This window comes from Asterias amurensis, chromosome 16 (assembly GCF_032118995.1).
Source record: "Asterias amurensis chromosome 16, ASM3211899v1".
Classification (NCBI taxonomy): domain Eukaryota; kingdom Metazoa; phylum Echinodermata; class Asteroidea; order Forcipulatida; family Asteriidae; genus Asterias; species Asterias amurensis.
Window position 1 is genome coordinate 7,426,405 of NC_092663.1, and position 15,031 is coordinate 7,441,435.

The window sequence follows — 15,031 nt, forward strand, 5'->3', positions numbered from 1 at the left end:
CCAAGGTTTTACGAATTTTGCTTGACTCCACACAGGAAAGTTGTTCAGGATGCTCAACTTGGTCGATTTGCACCGTCAAAACGCGATTTCCATAGTTGACTATTAGAAAAACAAGATGGCCGCTCTTCCCTTTTCCCTGCCCGGGGAATAAACTTTTTAATTTTCGAGCTCCCGAAAAGCCGAATTAGCGTGATTACTTCTTGCGGATACCCCACCCGAGTGTGCCTGTGCAAATTTGAACCCCATCAAAGTTTTACTTTGGCGGTAATCGACGATTTTTTTGTCAAATTATGACGTCACTTTTGCACCAAAAAGTTGTAATTCCCAAGGTTTTGCGAATTTTGCATGACTCCACACAGGAAAGTTGTTCAGGATGCTCAACTTGGTCGATTTGCACCGTCAGAACGCGATTTCCAGAGTTGAATATTAGAAAAACAAGATGACCGCTCTTCCCTTTTCCCTGCCCGGGGAATAAACTTTTTAATTTTCGAGCTCCCGAAAAGCCGAATTAGCATGATTACTTCTTGTGGATATCCCCACCCGAGTGTGCCTGTGCAAATTTGAACCCAGTCAATGTTTTACTTTGGCGGTAATCGACGATTTTTGGTCAAATAATGACGTCACTTTTGCACCAAAAAGTTGTAATTCCCTAGGTTTTGCGAATTTTGCATGACTCCACACAGGAAAGTTGATCAGGATGCTCAACTTGGTCGATTTGCACCGTCAAAACGCGATTTCCAGAGTTGAATATTAGAAAAACAAGATGGCCGCTCTTCCCTTTTCCCTGCCCGGGGAATAAACTTTTTAATTTTCGAGGCACCCCGAAAAGCCGAATTAGCGTGATTACTTCTTGCGGATACCCCACCCGAGTGTGCCGGTGCAAATCTGAACCCCGTCAATATTTTACTTTGGCGGTAATCGACGATTTTTGGACAAACTATGACGTCACTTTTGCATCAAAAAGTTGTAATTCCCAAGGTTTTTGCGAATTTTGCATGACTCCACACAGGAAAGTTGTTCAGGATGCTCAACTTGGTCGATTTGCACCGTCAAAACGCGATTTCCAGAGTTGACTATTAGAAAACAAGATGGCCGCTCTTCCCTTTTCCCTGCCCGGGGAATAAACTTTTTAATTTTCGAGCCACCCCGAAAAGCCGAATTAGCGTGATTACTTCTTGCGGATACCCCACCCGAGTGTGCCGGTGCAAATCTGAACCCCGTCAATGTTTTACTTTGGCGGTAATCGACGATTTTTGGACAAATTATGACGTCACTTTTGCACCAAAAAGTTGTAATTCCCAAGGTTTTGCGAATTTTGCATGACTCCACACAGGAAAGTTGTTCAGGATGCTCAACTTGGTCGATTTGCACGGTCAAAACGCGATTTCCAGAGTTGACTATTAGAAAAACAAGATGGCCGCTCTTCCCTTTTCCCTGCCCGGGGAATAAACTTTTTAATTTTCGAGCTCCCGAAAAGCCGAATTAGCGTGATTACTTCTTGCGGATACCCCACTCGAGTGTGCCGGTGCAAATCTGAACCCCGTCAATGTTTTACTTTGGCGGTAATCGACGATTTTTGGACAAATTATGACGTCACTTTTGCACCAAAAAGTTGTAATTCCCAAGGTTTTACGAATTTTGCATGACTCCACACAGGAAAGTTGTTCAGGATGCTCAACTTGGTCGATTTGCACCGTCAAAACGCGATTTCCAGAGTTGACTATTAGAAAAAACAAGATGGCCGCTCTTCCCTTTTCCCTGCCCGGGGAATAAACTTTTTAATTTTCGAGCTCCCGAAAAGCCGAATTAGCGTGATTACTTCTTGCGGATACCCCACCCGAGTGTGCCGGTGCAAATCTGAACCCCGTCAATGTTTTACTTTGGCGGTAATCGACGATTTTTGGACAAATTATGACGTCACTTTTGCACCAAAAAGTTGTAATTCCCAAGGTTTTACGAATTTTGCATGACTCCACACAGGAAAGTTGTTCAGGATGCTCAACTTGGTCGATTTGCACCGTCAAAACGCGATTTCCAGAGTTGAACATTAGAAAAACAAGATGGCCGCTCTTCCCTTTTCCCTGCCCGGGGAATAAACTTTTTAATTTTCGAGCTCCCGAAAAGCCGAATTAGCATGATTACTTCTTGCGGATACCCCCACCCGAGTGTGCCTGTGCAAATTTGAACCCAGTCATTGTTTTACTTTGGCGGTAATCGACGATTTTTGGACAAATTATGACGTCACTTTTGCACCAAAAAAATGTAATTCCCAAGGTTTTACGAATTTTGCATGACTCCACACAGGAAAGTTGTTCAGGATGCTCAACTTGGTCGATTTGCACCGTCAAAACGCGATTTCCAGAGTTGACTATTAGAAAAACAAGATGGCCGCTCTTCCCTTTTCCCTGCCCGGGGAATAAACTTTTTAATTTTCGAGCTCCCGAAAAGCCGAATTAGCATGATTACTTCTTGCGGATACCCCCACCCGAGTGTGCCTGTGCAAATTTGAACCCAGTCATTGTTTTACTTTGGCGGTAATCGACGATTTTTGGACAAATTATGACGTCACTTTTGCACCAAAAAGTTGTAATTCCCAAGGTTTTACGAATTTTGCATGACTCCACACAGGAAAGTTGTTCAGGATGCTCAACTTGGTCGATTTGCACCGTCAAAACGCGATTTCCAGAGTTGACTATTAGAAAAACAAGATGGCCGCTCTTCCCTTTTCCCTGCCCGGGGAATAAACTTTTTAATTTTCGAGCTCCCGAAAAGCCGAATTAGCATGATTACTTCTTGCGGATACCCCCACCCGAGTGTGCCTGTGCAAATTTGAACCCAGTCATTGTTTTACTTTGGCGGTAATCGACGATTTTTGGTCAAATAATGACGTCACTTTTGCACCAAAAAGTTGTAATTCCCTAGGTTTTGCGAATTTTGCATGACTCCACACAGGAAAGTTGATCAGGATGCTCAAATTGGTCGATTTGCACCGTCAAAACGCGATTTCCAGAGTTGACTATTAGAAAAACAAGATGGCCGCTCTTCCCTTTTCCCTGCCCGGGGAATAAACTTTTTAATTTTCGAGCTCCCGAAAAGCCGAATTAGCGTGATTACTTCTTGCGGATACCCCACCCGAGTGTGCCTGTGCAAATTTGAACCCCATCAATGTTTTACTTTGGCGGTAATCGACGATTTTTTGTCAAATTATGACGTCACTTTTGCACCAAAAAGTTGTAATTCCCAAGGTTTTGCGAATTTTGCATGACTCCACACAGGAAAGTTGTTCAGGATGCTCAACTTGGTCGATTTGCACCGTCAAAACGCGATTTCCAGAGTTGACTATTAGAAAAAACAAGATGGCCGCTCTTCCCTTTTCCCTGCCCGGGGAATAAACTTTTTAATTTTCGAGCTCCCGAAAAGCGAATTAGCGTGATTACTTCTTGCGGATACCCCACCCGAGTGTGCCGGTGCAAATCTGAACCCCGTCAATGTTTTACTTTGGCGGTAATCGACGATTTTTGGACAAATTATGACGTCACTTTTGCACCAAAAAGTTGTAATTCCCAAGGTTTTACGAATTTTGCATGACTCCACACAGGAAAGTTGTTCAGGATGCTCAACTTGGTCGATTTGCACCGTCAAAACGCGATTTCCAGAGTTGAACATTAGAAAAACAAGATGGCCGCTCTTCCCTTTTCCCTGCCCGGGGAATAAACTTTTTAATTTTCGAGCTCCCGAAAAGCCGAATTAGCATGATTACTTCTTGCGGATACCCCCACCCGAGTGTGCCTGTGCAAATTTGAACCCAGTCATTGTTTTACTTTGGCGGTAATCGACGATTTTTGGACAAATTATGACGTCACTTTTGCACCAAAAAGTTGTAATTCCCAAGGTTTTACGAATTTTGCATGACTCCACACAGGAAAGTTGTTCAGGATGCTCAACTTGGTCGATTTGCACCGTCAAAACGCGATTTCCAGAGTTGACTATTAGAAAAACAAGATGGCCGCTCTTCCCTTTTCCCTGCCCGGGGAATAAACTTTTTAATTTTCGAGCTCCCGAAAAGCCGAATTAGCATGATTACTTCTTGCGGATACCCCCACCCGAGTGTGCCTGTGCAAATTTGAACCCAGTCATTGTTTTACTTTGGCGGTAATCGACGATTTTTGGACAAATTATGACGTCACTTTTGCACCAAAAAGTTGTAATTCCCAAGGTTTTACGAATTTTGCATGACTCCACACAGGAAAGTTGTTCAGGATGCTCAACTTGGTCGATTTGCACCGTCAAAACGCGATTTCCAGAGTTGACTATTAGAAAAACAAGATGGCCGCTCTTCCCTTTTCCCTGCCCCGGGGAATAAACTTTTTAATTTTCGAGCTCCCGAAAAGCCGAATTAGCATGATTACTTCTTGCGGATACCCCCACCCGAGTGTGCCTGTGCAAATTTGAACCCAGTCATTGTTTTACTTTGGCGGTAATCGACGATTTTTGGTCAAATAATGACGTCACTTTTGCACCAAAAAGTTGTAATTCCCTAGGTTTTGCGAATTTTGCATGACTCCACACAGGAAAGTTGATCAGGATGCTCAACTTGGTCGATTTGCACCGTCAAAACGCGATTTCCAGAGTTGACTATTAGAAAAACAAGATGGCCGCTCTTCCCTTTTCCCTGCCCGGGGAATAAACTTTTTAATTTTCGAGCTCCCGAAAAGCCGAATTAGCGTGATTACTTCTTGCGGATACCCCACCCGAGTGTGCCTGTGCAAATTTGAACCCCATCAATGTTTTACTTTGGCGGTAATCGACGATTTTTTGTCAAATTATGACGTCACTTTTGCACCAAAAAGTTGTAATTCCCAAGGTTTTGCGAATTTTGCATGACTCCACACAGGAAAGTTGTTCAGGATGCTCAACTTGGTCGATTTGCACGGTCAAAACGCGATTTCCAGAGTTGACTATTAGAAAAACAAGATGGCCGCTCTTCCCTTTTCCCTGCCCGGGGAATAAACTTTTTAATTTTCGAGCTCCCGAAAAGCCGAATTAGCGTGATTACTTCTTGCGGATACCCCACCCGAGTGTGCCGGTGCAAATCTGAACCCCGTCAATGTTTTACTTTGGCGGTAATCGACGATTTTTGGACAAATTATGACGTCACTTTTGCACCAAAAAGTTGTAATTCCCAAGGTTTTACGAATTTTGCATGACTCCACACAGGAAAGTTGTTCAGGATGCTCAACTTGGTCGATTTGCACCGTCAAAACGCGATTTCCAGAGTTGACTATTAGAAAAAACAAGATGGCCGCTCTTCCCTTTTCCCTGCCCGGGGAATAAACTTTTTAATTTTCGAGCTCCCGAAAAGCCGAATTAGCGTGATTACTTCTTGCGGATACCCCACCCGAGTGTGCCGGTGCAAATCTGAACCCCGTCAATGTTTTACTTTGGCGGTAATCGACGATTTTTGGACAAATTATGACGTCACTTTTGCACCAAAAAGTTGTAATTCCCAAGGTTTTACGAATTTTGCATGACTCCACACAGGAAAGTTGTTCAGGATGCTCAACTTGGTCGATTTGCACCGTCAAAACGCGATTTCCAGAGTTGAACATTAGAAAAACAAGATGGCCGCTCTTCCCTTTTCCCTGCCCGGGGAATAAACTTTTTAATTTTCGAGCTCCCGAAAAGCCGAATTAGCATGATTACTTCTTGCGGATACCCCCAACCGAGTGTGCCTGTGCAAATTTGAACCCAGTCATTGTTTTACTTTGGCGGTAATCGACGATTTTTGGACAAATTATGACGTCACTTTTGCACCAAAAAGTTGTAATTCCCAAGGTTTTACGAATTTTGCATGACTCCACACAGGAAAGTTGTTCAGGATGCTCAACTTGGTCGATTTGCACCGTCAAAACGCGATTTCCAGAGTTGACTATTAAAAAAACAAGATGGCCGCTCTTCCCTTTTCCCTGCCCGGGGAATAAACTTTTTAATTTTCGAGCTCCCGAAAAGCCGAATTAGCATGATTACTTCTTGCGGATACCCCCACCCGAGTGTGCCTGTGCAAATTTGAACCCAGTCATTGTTTTACTTTGGCGGTAATCGACGATTTTTGGACAAATTATGACGTCACTTTTGCCCCAAAAAGTTGTAATTCCCAAGGTTTTACGAATTTTGCATGACTCCACACAGGAAAGTTGTTCAGGATGCTCAACTTGGTCGATTTGCACCGTCAAAACGCGATTTCCAGAGTTGACTATTAGAAAAACAAGATGGCCGCTCTTCCCTTTTCCCTGCCCGGGGAATAAACTTTTTAATTTTCGAGCTCCCGAAAAGCCGAATTAGCATGATTACTTCTTGCGGATACCCCCACCCGAGTGTGCCTGTGCAAATTTGAACCCAGTCATTGTTTTACTTTGGCGGTAATCGACGATTTTTGGACAAATTATGACGTCACTTTTGCACCAAAAAGTTGTAATTCCCAAGGTTTTACGAATTTTGCATGACTCCACACAGGAAAGTTGTTCAGGATGCTCAACTTGGTCGATTTGCACCGTCAAAACGCGATTTCCAGAGTTGACTATTAGAAAAACAAGATGGCCGCTCTTCCCTTTTCCCTGCCCGGGGAATAAACTTTTTAATTTTCGAGCTCCCGAAAAGCCGAATTAGCATGATTACTTCTTGCGGATACCCCCACCCGAGTGTGCCTGTGCAAATTTGAACCCAGTCATTGTTTTACTTTGGCGGTAATCGACGATTTTTGGTCAAATAATGACGTCACTTTTGCACCAAAAAGTTGTAATTCCCTAGGTTTTGCGAATTTTGCATGACTCCACACAGGAAAGTTGTTCAGGATGCTCAACTTGGTCGATTTGCACCGTCAAAACGCGATTTCCAGAGTTGACTATTAAAAAAACAAGATGGCCGCTCTTCCCTTTTCCCTGCCCGGGGAATAAACTTTTTAATTTTCGAGCTCCCGAAAAGCCGAATTAGCATGATTACTTCTTGCGGATACCCCCACCCGAGTGTGCCTGTGCAAATTTGAACCCAGTCATTGTTTTACTTTGGCGGTAATCGACGATTTTTGGACAAATTATGACGTCACTTTTGCACCAAAAAGTTGTAATTCCCAAGGTTTTACGAATTTTGCATGACTCCACACAGGAAAGTTGTTCAGGATGCTCAACTTGGTCGATTTGCACCGTCAAAACGCGATTTCCAGAGTTGACTATTAGAAAAACAAGATGGCCGCTCTTCCCTTTTCCCTGCCCGGGGAATAAACTTTTTAATTTTCGAGCTCCCGAAAAGCCGAATTAGCATGATTACTTCTTGCGGATACCCCCACCCGAGTGTGCCTGTGCAAATTTGAACCCAGTCATTGTTTTACTTTGGCGGTAATCGACGATTTTTGGACAAATTATGACGTCACTTTTGCACCAAAAAGTTGTAATTCCCAAGGTTTTACGAATTTTGCATGACTCCACACAGGAAAGTTGTTCAGGATGCTCAACTTGGTCGATTTGCACCGTCAAAACGCGATTTCCAGAGTTGACTATTAGAAAAACAAGATGGCCGCTCTTCCCTTTTCCCTGCCCGGGGAATAAACTTTTTAATTTTCGAGCTCCCGAAAAGCCGAATTAGCATGATTACTTCTTGCGGATACCCCCACCCGAGTGTGCCTGTGCAAATTTGAACCCAGTCATTGTTTTACTTTGGCGGTAATCGACGATTTTTGGTCAAATAATGACGTCACTTTTGCACCAAAAAGTTGTAATTCCCTAGGTTTTGCGAATTTTGCATGACTCCACACAGGAAAGTTGATCAGGATGCTCAACTTGGTCGATTTGCACCGTCAAAACGCGATTTCCAGAGTTGACTATTAGAAAAACAAGATGGCCGCTCTTCCCTTTTCCCTGCCCGGGGAATAAACTTTTTAATTTTCGAGCTCCCGAAAAGCCGAATTAGCGTGATTACTTCTTGCGGATACCCCACCCGAGTGTGCCTGTGCAAATTTGAACCCCATCAATGTTTTACTTTGGCGGTAATCGACGATTTTTTGTCAAATTATGACGTCACTTTTGCACCAAAAAGTTGTAATTCCCAAGGTTTTGCGAATTTTGCATGACTCCACACAGGAAAGTTGTTCAGGATGCTCAACTTGGTCGATTTGCACCGTCAAAACGCGATTTCCAGAGTTGACTATTAGAAAAACAAGATGGCCGCTCTTCCCTTTTCCCTGCCCGGGGAATAAACTTTTTAATTTTCGAGCTCCCGAAAAGCCGAATTAGCATGATTACTTCTTGCGGATACCCCCACCCGAGTGTGCCTGTGCAAATTTGAACCAAGTCAATGTTTTACTTTGGCGGTAATCGACGATTTTTGGTCAAATTATGACGTCACTTTTGCACCAAAAAGTTGTAATTCTCAAGGTTTTACGAATTTTGCTTGACTCCACACAGGAAAGTTGTTCAGGATGCTCAACTTGGTCGATTTGCACCGTCAAAACGCGATTTCCATAGTTGACTATTAGAAAAACAAGATGGCCGCTCTTCCCTTTTCCCTGCCCGGGGAATAAACTTTTTAATTTTCGAGCTCCCGAAAAGCCGAATTAGCGTGATTACTTCTTGCGGATACCCCACCCGAGTGTGCCGGTGCAAATTTGAACCCCATCAAAGTTTTACTTTGGCGGTAATCGACGATTTTTTGTCAAATTATGACGTCACTTTTGCACCAAAAAGTTGTAATTCCCAAGGTTTTGCGAATTTTGCATGACTCCACACAGGAAAGTTGTTCAGGATGCTCAACTTGGTCGATTTGCACCGTCAGAACGCGATTTCCAGAGTTGAATATTAGAAAAACAAGATGGCCGCTCTTCCCTTTTCCCTGCCCGGGGAATAAACTTTTTAATTTTCGAGCTCCCGAAAAGCCGAATTAGCATACTTACTTCTTGCGGATACCCCCACCCGAGTGTGCCTGTGCAAATTTGAACCCAGTCAATGTTTTACTTTGGCGGTAATCGACGATTTTTGGTCAAATAATGACGTCACTTTTGCACCAAAAAGTTGTAATTCCCTAGGTTTTGCGAATTTTGCATGACTCCACACAGGATAGTTGATCAGGATGCTCAACTTGGTCGATTTGCACCGTCAAAACGCGATTTCCAGAGTTGACTATTAGAAAAACAAGATGGCCGCTCTTCCCTTTTCCCTGCCCGGGGAATAAACTTTTTAATTTTCGAGCTCCCGAAAAGCCGAATTAGCATGATTACTTCTTGCGGATACCCCCACCCGAGTGTGCCTGTGCAAATTTGAACCCAGTCATTGTTTTACTTTGGCGGTAATCGACGATTTTTGGACAAATTATGACGTCACTTTTGCACCAAAAAGTTGTAATTCCCAAGGTTTTACGAATTTTGCATGACTCCACACAGGAAAGTTGTTCAGGATGCTCAACTTGGTCGATTTGCACCGTCAAAACGCGATTTCCAGAGTTGACTATTAGAAAAACAAGATGGCCGCTCTTCCCTTTTCCCTGCCCGGGGAATAAACTTTTTAATTTTCGAGCTCCCGAAAAGCCGAATTAGCATGATTACTTCTTGCGGATACCCCCACCCGAGTGTGCCTGTGCAAATTTGAACCCAGTCATTGTTTTACTTTGGCGGTAATCGACGATTTTTGGACAAATTATGACGTCACTTTTGCACCAAAAAGTTGTAATTCCCAAGGTTTTACGAATTTTGCATGACTCCACACAGGAAAGTTGTTCAGGATGCTCAACTTGGTCGATTTGCACCGTCAAAACGCGATTTCCAGAGTTGACTATTAGAAAAACAAGATGGCCGCTCTTCCCTTTTCCCTGCCCGGGGAATAAACTTTTTAATTTTCGAGCTCCCGAAAAGCCGAATTAGCATGATTACTTCTTGCGGATACCCCCACCCGAGTGTGCCTTTGCAAATTTGAACCCAGTCATTGTTTTACTTTGGCGGTAATCGACGATTTTTGGTCAAATAATGACGTCACTTTTGCACCAAAAAGTTGTAATGCCCTAGGTTTTGCGAATTTTGCATGACTCCACACAGGAAAGTTGATCAGGATGCTCAACTTGGTCGATTTGCACCGTCAAAACGCGATTTCCAGAGTTGACTATTAGAAAAACAAGATGGCCGCTCTTCCCTTTTCCCTGCCCGGGGAATAAACTTTTTAATTTTCGAGCTCCCGAAAAGCCGAATTAGCGTGATTACTTCTTGCGGATACCCCACCCGAGTGTGCCTGTGCAAATTTGAACCCCATCAATGTTTTACTTTGGCGGTAATCGACGATTTTTTGTCAAATTATGACGTCACTTTTGCACCAAAAAGTTGTAATTCCCAAGGTTTTGCGAATTTTGCATGACTCCACACAGGAAAGTTGTTCAGGATGCTCAACTTGGTCGATTTGCACGGTCAAAACGCGATTTCCAGAGTTGACTATTAGAAAAACAAGATGGCCGCTCTTCCCTTTTCCCTGCCCGGGGAATAAACTTTTTAATTTTCGAGCTCCCGAAAAGCCGAATTAGCGTGATTACTTCTTGCGGATACCCCACCCGAGTGTGCCGGTGCAAATCTGAACCCCGTCAATGTTTTACTTTGGCGGTAATCGACGATTTTTGGACAAATTATGACGTCACTTTTGCACCAAAAAGTTGTAATTCCCAAGGTTTTACGAATTTTGCATGACTCCACACAGGAAAGTTGTTCAGGATGCTCAACTTGGTCGATTTGCACCGTCAAAACGCGATTTCCAGAGTTGACTATTAGAAAAAACAAGATGGCCGCTCTTCCCTTTTCCCTGCCCGGGGAATAAACTTTTTAATTTTCGAGCTCCCGAAAAGCCGAATTAGCGTGATTACTTCTTGCGGATACCCCACCCGAGTGTGCCGGTGCAAATCTGAACCCCGTCAATGTTTTACTTTGGCGGTAATCGACGATTTTTGGACAAATTATGACGTCACTTTTGCACCAAAAAGTTGTAATTCCCAAGGTTTTACGAATTTTGCATGACTCCACACAGGAAAGTTGTTCAGGATGCTCAACTTGGTCGATTTGCACCGTCAAAACGCGATTTCCAGAGTTGAACATTAGAAAAACAAGATGGCCGCTCTTCCCTTTTCCCTGCCCGGGGAATAAACTTTTTAATTTTCGAGCTCCCGAAAAGCCGAATTAGCATGATTACTTCTTGCGGATACCCCCAACCGAGTGTGCCTGTGCAAATTTGAACCCAGTCAATGTTTTACTTTGGCGGTAATCGACGATTTTTGGTCAAATAATGACGTCACTTTTGCACCAAAAAGTTGTAATTCCCTAGGTTTTGCGAATTTTGCATGACTCCACACAGGAAAGTTGATCAGGATGCTCAACTTGGTCGATTTGCACCGTCAAAACGCGATTTCCAGAGTTGACTATTAGAAAAACAAGATGGCCGCTCTTCCCTTTTCCCTGCCCGGGGAATAAACTTTTTAATTTTCGAGCTCCCGAAAAGCCGAATTAGCATGATTACTTCTTGCGGATACCCCCACCCGAGTGTGCCTGTGCAAATTTGAACCCAGTCATTGTTTTACTTTGGCGGTAATCGACGATTTTTTGTCAAATTATGACGTCACTTTTGCACCAAAAAGTTGTAATTCCCAAGGTTTTGCGAATTTTGCATGACTCCACACAGGAAAGTTGTTCAGGATGCTCAACTTGGTCGATTTGCACCGTCAGAACGCGATTTCCAGAGTTGAATATTAGAAAAACAAGATGGCCGCTCTTCCCTTTTCCCTGCCCGGGGAATAAACTTTTTAATTTTCGAGCTCCCGAAAAGCCGAATTAGCATGATTACTTCTTGTGGATATCCCCACCCGAGTGTGCCTGTGCAAATTTGAACCCAGTCAATGTTTTACTTTGGCGGTAATCGACGATTTTTGGTCAAATAATGACGTCACTTTTGCACCAAAAAGTTGTAATTCCCTAGGTTTTGCGAATTTTGCATGACTCCACACAGAAAAGTTGATCAGGATGCTCAACTTGGTCGATTTGCACCGTCAAAACGCGATTTCCAGAGTTGAATATTAGAAAAACAAGATGGCCGCTCTTCCCTTTTCCCTGCCCGGGGAATAAACTTTTTAATTTTCGAGGCACCCCGAAAAGCCGAATTAGCGTGATTACTTCTTGCGGATACCCCACCCGAGTGTGCCGGTGCAAATCTGAACCCCGTCAATGTTTTACTTTGGCGGTAATCGACGATTTTTGGACAAATTATGACGTCACTTTTGCACCAAAAAGTTGTAATTCCCAAGGTTTTACGAATTTTGCATGACTCCACACAGCAAAGTTGTTCAGGATGCTCAACTTGGTCGATTTGCACCGTCAAAACGCGATTTCCAGAGTTGACTATTAGAAAAACAAGATGGCCGCTCTTCCCTTTTCCCTGCCCGGGGAATAAACGTTTTAATTTTCGAGCTCCCGAAAAGCCGAATTAGCATGATTACTTCTTGCGGATACCCCCACCCGAGTGTGCCGGTGTAAATCTGAACCTCGTCAATGTTTTACTTTGGCGGTAATCGACGATTTTTTCGACAAATTATGACGTCACTTTTGCACCAAAAAGTTGTAATTCCCAAGGTTTTACGAATTTTGCATGACTCCACACAGGAAAGTTGTTCAGGATGCTCAACTTGGTCGATTTGCACGGTCAAAACGCGATTTCCAGAGTTGACTATTAGAAAAACAAGATGGCCGCTCTTCCCTTTTCCCTGCCCGGGGAATAAACTTTTTAATTTTCGAGCTCCCGAAAAGCCGAATTAGCGTGATTACTTCTTGCGGATACCCCACCCGAGTGTGCCGGTGCAAATCTGAACCCCGTCAATGTTTTACTTTGGCGGTAATCGACGATTTTTGGACAAATTATGACGTCACTTTTGCACCAAAAAGTTGTAATTCCCAAGGTTTTACGAATTTTGCATGACTCCACACAGGAAAGTTGTTCAGGATGCTCAACTTGGTCGATTTGCACCGTCAAAACGCGATTTCCAGAGTTGACTATTAGAAAAACAAGATGGCCGCTCTTCCCTTTTCCCTGCCCGCGGAATAAACTTTTTAATTTTCGAGCTCCCGAAAAGCCGAAATAGCATGATTACTTCTTGCGGATACCCCCACCCGAGTGTGCCTGTGCAAATTTGAACCCAGTCATTGTTTTACTTTGGCGGTAATCGACGATTTTTGGACAAATTATGACGTCACTTTTGCACCAAAAAGTTGTAATTCCCAAGGTTTTACGAATTTTGCATGACTCCACACAGGAAAGTTGTTCAGGATGCTCAACTTGGTCGATTTGCACCGTCAAAACGCGATTTCCAGAGTTGACTATTAGAAAAACAAGATGTCCGCTCTTCCCTTTTCCCTGCCCGGGGAATAAACTTTTTAATTTTCGAGCTCCCGAAAAGCCGAATTAGCATGATTACTTCTTGCGGATACCCCCACCCGAGTGTGCCTGTGCAAATTTGAACCCCATCAATGTTTTACTTTGGCGGTAATCGACGATTTTTTGTCAAATTATGACGTCACTTTTGCACCAAAAAGTTGTAATTCCCAAGGTTTTGCGAATTTTGCATGACTCCACACAGGAAAGTTGTTCAGGATGCTCAACTTGGTCGATTTGCACCGTCAAAACGCGATTTCCAGAGTTGACTATTAGAAAAACAAGATGGCCGCTCTTCCCTTTTCCCTGCCCGGGGAATAAACATTTTAATTTTCGAGCTCCCGAAAAGCCGAATTAGCATGATTACTTCTTGCGGATACCCCCACCCGAGTGTGCCTGTGCAAATTTGAACCAAGTCAATGTTTTACTTTGGCGGTAATCGACGATTTTTGGTCAAATTATGACGTCACTTTTGCACCAAAAAGTTGTAATTCCCAAGGTTTTACGAATTTTGCTTGACTCCACACAGGAAAGTTGTTCAGGATGCTCAACTTGGTCGATTTGCACCGTCAAAACGCGATTTCCATAGTTGACTATTAGAAAAACAAGATGGCCGCTCTTCCCTTTTCCCTGCCCGGGGAATAAACTTTTTAATTTTCGAGCTCCCGAAAAGCCGAATTAGCATGATTACTTCTTGCGGATACCCCCACCCGAGTGTGCCTGTGCAAATTTGAACCAAGTCAATGTTTTACTTTGGCGGTAATCGACGATTTTTGGTCAAATTATGACGTCACTTTTGCACCAAAAAGTTGTAATTCCCAAGGTTTTAGGAATTTTGCTTGACTCCACACAGGAAAGTTGTTCAGGATGCTCAACTTGGTCGATTTGCACCGTCAAAACGCGATTTCCATAGTTGACTATTAGAAAAACAAGATGGCCGCTCTTCCCTTTTCCCTGCCCGGGGAATAAACTTTTTAATTTTCGAGCTCCCGAAAAGCCGAATTAGCGTGATTACTTCTTGCGGATACCCCACCCGAGTGTGCCTGTGCAAATTTGAACCCCATCAAAGTTTTACTTTGGCGGTAATCGACGATTGTTGGTCAAATTATGACGTCACTTTTGCACCAAAAAGTTGTAATTCCCAAGGTTTTGCGAATTTTGCATGACTCCACACAGGAAAGTTGTTCAGGATGCTCAACTTGGTCGATTTGCACCGTCAAAACGCGATTTCCAGAGTTGACTATTAGAAAAACAAGATGGCCGCTCTTCCCTTTTCCCTGCCCGGGGAATAAACTTTTTAATTTTCGAGCTCCCGAAAAGCCGAATTAGCATGATTACTTCTTGCGGATACCCCCACCCGAGTGTGCCTGTGCAAATTTGAACCAAGTCAATGTTTTACTTTGGCGGTAATCGACGATTTTTGGTCAAATTATGACGTCACTTTTGCACCAAAAAGTTGTAATTCCCAAGGTTTTACGAATTTTGCTTGACTCCACACAGGAAAGTTGTTCAGGATGCTCAACTTGGTCGATTTGCACCGTCAAAACGCGATTTCCATAGTTGACTATTAGAAAAACAAGATGGCCGCTCTTCCCTTT